This window comes from Trichosurus vulpecula, chromosome 5, assembly GCF_011100635.1.
Source record: "Trichosurus vulpecula isolate mTriVul1 chromosome 5, mTriVul1.pri, whole genome shotgun sequence".
Classification (NCBI taxonomy): Eukaryota; Metazoa; Chordata; class Mammalia; order Diprotodontia; family Phalangeridae; genus Trichosurus; species Trichosurus vulpecula.
In genome coordinates this window covers 86,426,652-86,434,165 of record NC_050577.1, presented here as the reverse complement: position 1 = coordinate 86,434,165, position 7,514 = coordinate 86,426,652, and the positions used below count along the sequence as shown (strand labels likewise).

Sequence of the window (7,514 nt, the reverse complement as noted above, 5' to 3'; positions counted from 1 at the left end):
GGTTATCTTCTCTTGGAAATGACCACGAGACAATCGGTGGTGTAGACGTGCCAGGCACAGTGCTGAGTGCTTTACAATTATCATCTTATTTAATCCTCACGACAACCCTGGGAGCTTGGTGCCATCATTATCTTCATTTTACAGATGTGGAAACTTAGGCAAACAGAATTTAAGTGACTTGTCCAGAGTCACATAGCGAAGTAATTGTCCCGGGGTCACATCTGAGCTCGGGTTTGACTCCTGGCTCTGAGCTCCTTCTACCACAGTCTACAGCTGAGGACACCAAGTGAGGGAGGACAACGTGGAGAGAAAAGAGGGAAGGGGCTACCAGGGAGTCTTGGGGAAGACCTAAGGCGGCGGGATATGGATGCTCAGCCTGCAAAGGGCACTGATGAGCAGTTAGGAGAGCGCCAAAAGGGCATCTCCGACGGCAAATGTCGCTTAGATTTCAAGGATGAAGATCGAGAAAAGGCCACCAGCTTTATTAGTATGGGGGCAGGGCGGCGAGGGGAGAGGCAGACCTACAGACAGAATGCGCAGACTTTTGGGAAGAGTTCTGTCCTTTTCCCTGGATGGTAAACTCCATGAGGGCAGCAGTAGTCGGTGCCCCTTTGCATATCCGTAACCCTGGCACAGATGAGGTGGAATAGAACCTTCATTCACTCAGCGCCCGGCGTAAAGACGCCACAGGCGGCTAATAAATGGTTTAGTCTCAGCGTTTTTCCCCGCAGGTCGGACCCCGGCCCTCCCGGAGTCCGCGAGGTGCCTCTACGGCTCTCCCCTCCCCTCCTCCCCCATCGGCCCTAACGGTCGCTGGGGGGAAGGGCAGTGAAGGAGGGAGGTCTTTGACTGTGTGTGTGTTTGTGTGTGTGTGTATTCAAGAGCAGATGACTGGGGGGGGGGGATAGCGGGGAGTCCCGGGTGGCCCCACTTCGCGGGTGGGCCCAAGGGGGTCGCGACTGAGTTTCCCCTACCGCTACTAACTTAGCGGCCCGCAGATGGCGCCAACGGCCACAGGCGGCCGGCGCGTCCGCCAAGACAAGAGGAGAATTTTCGGGAAGGTGGCGTGGGGGCGGGGCGTAGGAGGGGCAGACCTAGGACAGACGCAGCAGCCTCCACCGCCGCAGCCACCGCCTCCGGCTCAGTGGGTTTAATGGTGGAAGGGAAGTGAAGCGTCGCCGCGTCGCTCCGACGTCTGACGCACTTCCTGTTTGTTGTTGGAGAAACGGAGAGAAAGGAAAGCGCGAGGTATCGCCGCCGCCGCCACCACCACCACCACCAGCAGCGTCGGAGCCGAGAGGAGACCACGGGCCTTGCCGCCCAGCCCCTCCTCCTCCCCGCCGCCAGCTGCCAACCCCCTTCGGGTAAGGGAGGCTCCTGCCAGGGCCCGGGACTCGGGGAGGAGGGGTACGGGCCGAGCGGCGGCGGGGGCCTGGCCACTGGCAGATTTGTTCCCGGCGCCTTAGCAACGGCAGTGTTGATGACCCGCCCGGCGTGCCGGCTCCCAGGGCCTCGCGGCCTGCATGTGGGGCGGGGCGGGTGCCCTCTGTCTCCGCTTCCAAGCCCGGGCGCCCGCTACGGTGTCCTTGCCCGTTGCCGCTGGGCATCCGGCTCCTGCGGCCCGGGTCGTTGGGGGAGGGGGCGGAGGACGCGTCGGGACGCTCGGGGCCTCACCCCCGCCTGGCTCTCGGTCGCCTCAGCCCTGGTGTCCTTTTGGAGGCTTCTCGGCCCGTCCCCCGTCATCCCGGGGTCCGAAAGCCCGAACCTCGGGCCGGGCCGGGAACGCGTCGAAAGCCTCGGTATGGTCGGGGGTACTTTGGCGGTCCGCGGGCCTGCGGGAGAAGGCGGATTGATTTGTCTAGTGTCACCGGCTAGTGCAATGCCTCTATTTCCCTGTTATCGCGTGACCAAAATTAGGCCTCTTCTCCCACAAAATGCAGTTGGTTAGATCAGACTGTGAATACCTGGCCGAGACGGGAAAGACGTTTGTGCCCTTTCCGTGGATCCTTCTCATTCAGTCAGCATTTATTAATGGCCTACTGTGTGCCCCGTGCCAAGCGCTGGGCTTACCGAGGAAGGCAGAAGTCAAGCCCCTGCCCTCGAGAAGCTCAAGAAACCCGTATTAACGAGGTAGAGACAGGGTTTCCGGAAAGGTGGAGGTGTTTTGTTTTGTGGGCTGGTCAGATGGTTTTAACTCGAAGCTGCCCAGCTCCTGGAATACTGAATTTGAACGTTCCGTGTGAAAGGCCATGCGGATGTTGCCGATATCGCCCAAGTGGGACTGGATGCAGGACTAAAGTGTCCGGCAAATTTGGGGGAGATACAGTAGGGTAAGAGACCCTTCAGACTTAGGGGTAGGTAGATGGGAGACTGTGTTTTTAAGTTACCCAGTTCTGCCCTTTTTTCAAAGCTTTTTTTTTTTGTTAAACTTTTTATTAGAATAAAGATAAGAGATGTAGGAAGTAAAAATTTTTTTAGCATAAACTATGAGGATAATGGTTAAGAGAGGGGGAGGAAATAATAGCAACTAGTAGAATTTATTTAGTACTTAACATTTTACCAGCACTTTACTAGTATTAGCTCATTTTATCCTTGACACAACCTTGGGGGATAGGTGCTATTCTATCCATTTTTACTGATGAGGAAACTCAGGCAGATAGGCCTGACTTCAGATCCAGTGAATTATAAAACTTGAAAAGTAAACATCTCCTTATTAGTATAAAGGTAACCTGTAGTTCCGTTTTATATTAAACAATCAACCGGTTTGTCAGTGCAGCCAGGTCATACAATTCCTGGTAAAATGATGTTAATCAATTTCTAAGGAAGTTTAAGAGAAAAAAAATGTAGACCACTATAAAATTTGTTCACTCCAGTGTACGTTTATGAAAGTACCGTTTCTAGTTGCTTACCTTTTATGTAATCAACAGGTCAAATGAATGATTCTCCAAAAGGAATTGACATTGGATAGAAACAGCAAACAAAATTTGGAAAATGAGTAATATATAACGTATATCCATTAATTCCAATCTGGCTTTAGATGCTTGTCCAGTTGTGGAACCCTGGGCAGCAAGCTCACTTAATCTCTATTTGCTTCAGGTTGCCTCATCTGTAACATGGGGATAATTTCACCTGCTTCTTAAAGTTGTTAGGAACAAATGAGATATTTGTAAAGCACTTAGTACGGGGTCAGGCACAAAATAATAAACTTCTTCCCTCCCATGCAGAATTTCTTAGTGGAATATAAGACATACTTTTGGATGTGTTAGCTTCTCTAGAAGGTAATATGCCATATTTGTTTTAGTTTGGAAAACACAAATGGATGTTCACACTCCATATTTTTTAGTATACAGTATGTTCTGTCTACTGTTTTATTGTAGAATTTGAAGTTGGGGAGAAAATGCAGCTTGGCTGCTGACTATAAGTATAGATACTTAAGGTAGAATTTTTCTTAAATAAGAGCAAAAAAGTAGTGTGGGAGGGTGACAAGATTGAACAAAAGGTGACTTGTAAGGGCTAAAGTGTTTGAGATTTTGAGTTGGCCCACCCCCACCTCCTTCAAATGGTTATCATCATAATTTTACATCTGAAAGTAGTGGGCTTGCAAGGTGTTTTTGCTCTGGAGGTCAGAATGATCCAAGAAGAAAGATGGATGCCATTCCAGTAGTACTACTGAAATGATTAAAACCTGGAAAAAATAACACATTCATATATCAAAGGTGTTTGATTGGGCTTAGGGAATTCAGTCAAGGAGGAAATGCTGCCAGTGCTTATCAGTACCGTTTGATAGAAGTTGTTACTTATGTAATGCTTGGGACATGAGGTGAAATAATTTGCCTAGAGTCGCATAGCCATGAGTATGCCAGTTAGGGTTTAAATCCAGGTCTTGCTGATTACAAAACCAATTTTCTGTTGACTTTTTGACACTGACTCTCATAATATACACACTCCCCCCCCCCCCCCCCCCCCCGTGATTTAGAAAAAGTTGGCTCTAGGGTGAATTACATATGTATACCTTTTTAAGCAGCAGGAGACAGTGTACTATAGAATGCATTAGACTGATAGTTGTAATGTATCTAGTCCTGTTTAGCTACTAGCTAGCTTTGTGACCTTGATAAATAGCTTATATATGCTTCTGTTTCTTTATCTGTAATATGAAAGAATTGAGGTCTCAGCTCTAAACTAGGTCTTGGCTCTAAAACTCACTAGAAATTTTTACTGAATACATTTTATGAAACATCAAACAGATCTTATTCTTTTTAAATGCCTCAAAAGACTCTGTTTCATAGGTGTAGATATACTTTACACATACACCGATTACAATCTCCCCATTGCTTTAGTGGACAGTTTAATGTAGGGATTCTTAATCTCTTGTGACATGGACCTTTCTGGCTATCTGGTGAAACTATTGAGGACCTCTTACCAGGATGTTTTTAAGTGCATAAATTATATCAAAATAAGTTACCAAAATGCAAAACAAAAACTATCAGACAAAAGAAACCCAAAACAAAATAGTTTGACACCTTCCCAACGAAGTTACGAATTTCTGATTTAAAGAATTGATGTACCTGCAAAAAAGTCACCTTCTGTGAATTCTCTGTGTGTATCTAAACTAGTCTTTGGGTGGCAGTCCTTCACCAGGTCTGGACCAGAAACTTTTCCAGGAGGAACAGAAATTTTGCTCTCTGGTGGAGAAGTTTACATTTAGGCAGTAACGTGGAAAGAGGCCTTTTGGTGGGAAGAGGCAATTAATTGCCTCTTAAAAAGATTTACCATGGGATTCCTTCAAATGTAAGTGTAGGAGATTTTGAAAAATAGATTTAAACAGCTTTTAAGAATAATTTAGTGTACTTCTGAATCAGCAACTCAAATAACATTGTTAATTTTCATCATAAAATCGAAGATGCGTTCACATAAAAAAGATGATTTACTCCCCTAACATTCTGGGGTTCTTTTAAATTCAAATAGAAGCACCACCTAGTGGAGAAACATGGCAAGGATTTGGTTAGTTTTCCAAACATGGGGTCAGATCGGTTATAGCTAATGGATATGCAAAATGTACAGTACTTAAGACTGGGAGTGGAAATAAAGATCGTTTTTTTGAGTTTGAAGAAACTGAGTGTAGTGAAAAAAGAAAAATAAGTAGGTACAGAGACAGTGATGAAAATGAAGAAATGTGAGGTATAGAAAACTGAAAGTCAGCTCAAATTGAAGACTAGACTTCTGATAAATCCTTAGGGACTTGCTAGGTTTATGTCCTTATAGATTGAATAACAGATATTCGGTACACTTCACCTGTAACTTTTTTATAAGCGGGAAGCATTTTCCTTTCAGGGTTGACATGAAGATTACAGAGAAAAGTTTTGTTTTTTAATGGAGCAGTAATACTGTGCTTATAAGTCATGAGTGCTGCTCTAAAATCGAAACTACTATACTGGCAGCCACAAGACAATATTATGGGTTGTTTTTGAAATTATCTTACTTTATATGAAGCTGTAGCAAGCTTTTAGAACTTCTTTGTAAAAGAGTTTTTGCTTGATCTGCTAATCTTTTATTTAACAACACTGGCTAGGGCAAAGTATTTGTTTGACTATCTGGAGCCCTCCTGTAAAGGTATCATTATCTTGGTTTATAATTTCCTTAGGTGTTTATAGTGGTGTTTTGTTTCTTTTTTAAACTGGTATATGAGCATTAAAATGGGGAGAACTTTGAAATGGTAGGTGATTCAACTGTAATTTGAATTTGAAAGTAATTGCTTTATATCTTTTCTGGGACATAAGGCTGGGACTACAAGGCTGGAACTGTAAGGTTGAGTAGTCTTGGTTTGGAAGAACTCCCAGTTTCTTTTTTTTTTTTTTTTTAACTAATATACCCAACATTTCTATCCGGCCATCTCATTTATTCTTTTACATATTGGCTTATATCAACATAATTTATTTGTAAAGTTTAGTCTAGAAATTAAGGTGTTTTTTTAATATTTATCTATATTTATTATATAGAAGCTTCCATTTATTCAATACAGATTTTTGAGGTTCAAGTTCCAGTCCTGTGGTTTACTAGCTGAATGACCTTGGTCAGGTCATTTGACTTGTCTGGATTTCAGCCTCCTCTGTAAAAGTAGAGGATTAATTGAGATTTTTTAAAATAATTTTTTAAAATTTATTTTTAATTTTCAACATTAAGTTCCACAAGCTTTTGAGTTTTACATTTTCTCTCCTTCCCCTTCCCCAAGATGGCATGCTGATATAGACTCTACATATACTTTCACATTAAACATTTTCACGTTAGTCATGTTGTAAAGAATTACAGCCAATGGAATGAACCATGAGAAAGAAGAAACAAAACAAAACAAAAAAAGAGAGCAAATAGCATGTTTCAATCTGCGTTCAGACTCTGATTCTTTCTCTGGATGCGGATAGCATTTTCCATCATGAGTCTTTGGGAGTTGCCTTAGAACCTTGCATTGCTGAGAAGAGCTAAGTCTGTCAAAGTTAGTCATCTGTGCAATGTGGCTGTAGCTGTGTGCAATGTTCTGGTTCTGCTCTGGATTAATTGAGATTTTGAGTTGGCCCACCCCTACCTCCTCCTAACGGTTATCATCATAGTTTTACATCGCAGAGTAGTGGGCTTGCAAGCTGTTTTTTTTTGCTTTGGAGGTCAGAATAATCCAAAGAGAAAGATGGATGCTAGTCCAGTAGTACTACTGAGATGATTAAAACCCAGAAAAATAACACATTCATCTATCAAAGATGTTCAGTTTGGTTTAGGGAATTCAGTCAAGGAGGAAACTACCAAACATTGTATAATTCTGTGACTCCTCCATGTTGTAGAAGTGATTTTTTTTTTAAACTATAAGACAGGAAATTACTTAGTGTTTTATTTTAACCTTCTTTTACTTTCAAGTTTATTGGTATTGGGAATTCCTGATGAGAAAACTCCTTTTACCAAACACCAGTAACACTAGCCTCCTTGCTATTTCTGGAACAAAACACTCCCATCTCCTAGCACTGGGAATTTTCACTGACCCTCATGCCTGTAATGCTCAGTCTCTGTCTTCTGACTTCTCTGGCTTTCTTTTAAGTTCCATTTAAAATCCCACCTTCTACAGAAGGCTGTTACTAATGCTCCTTAGAGTACCTTCTCTCTTGGTTATTTTCTATTTATTTTGTACTCAACTTTGGATGTAGTTTATATGGTGTCTAGACTTTGAGCTCTTTGAGAGCAGGAATGTCTTGCTTTTCTTTGTATCCTCACTGCTTAGCACAGTGTCTGGTACATAAATAAATGTTTAGACTTGAATTTATAGATTAAGCAACTTGTGCAGAGGCACTCGTCTGGTAAGTATCAGAGGGCCTGACTCTGGCCCTCACTCAGCTGTTATTGAGTTTCCTATGTGTACTAGGCATTGTAGTAGAGGTAGAGTTTAAAAAAAAAAAGGCTTCAGTCCCTGACCTTAAACTTTTCATTTGAGTAGGTAAGTCCCTTTCATGTGCTTAAGAGCACTAGCAAGCAAGCTT

General features: G+C 43.2%; 1 protein-coding gene across 5 annotated transcripts in view; it reads left to right on the top strand.

Moving 5' to 3' along the window:
* Nucleotides 1-1,123: 1,123 nt before the first annotated feature.
* Nucleotides 1,124-7,514, top strand: part of DNAJB6 (DnaJ heat shock protein family (Hsp40) member B6) — a 132,329-nt gene continuing 125,938 nt past the window's right edge. For 2 of the 5 annotated variants that reach the window (XM_036758975.1, XM_036758974.1), the window contains exon 1: nucleotides 1,174-1,364. The gene's annotated coding sequence lies outside the window, so the exon portion shown is untranslated. Of the gene's footprint in view, nucleotides 1,365-7,514 lie in introns of all 5 variants that reach the window. The other 3 variants (XM_036758976.1, XM_036758973.1, XM_036758977.1) reach the window with 3 other exon arrangements.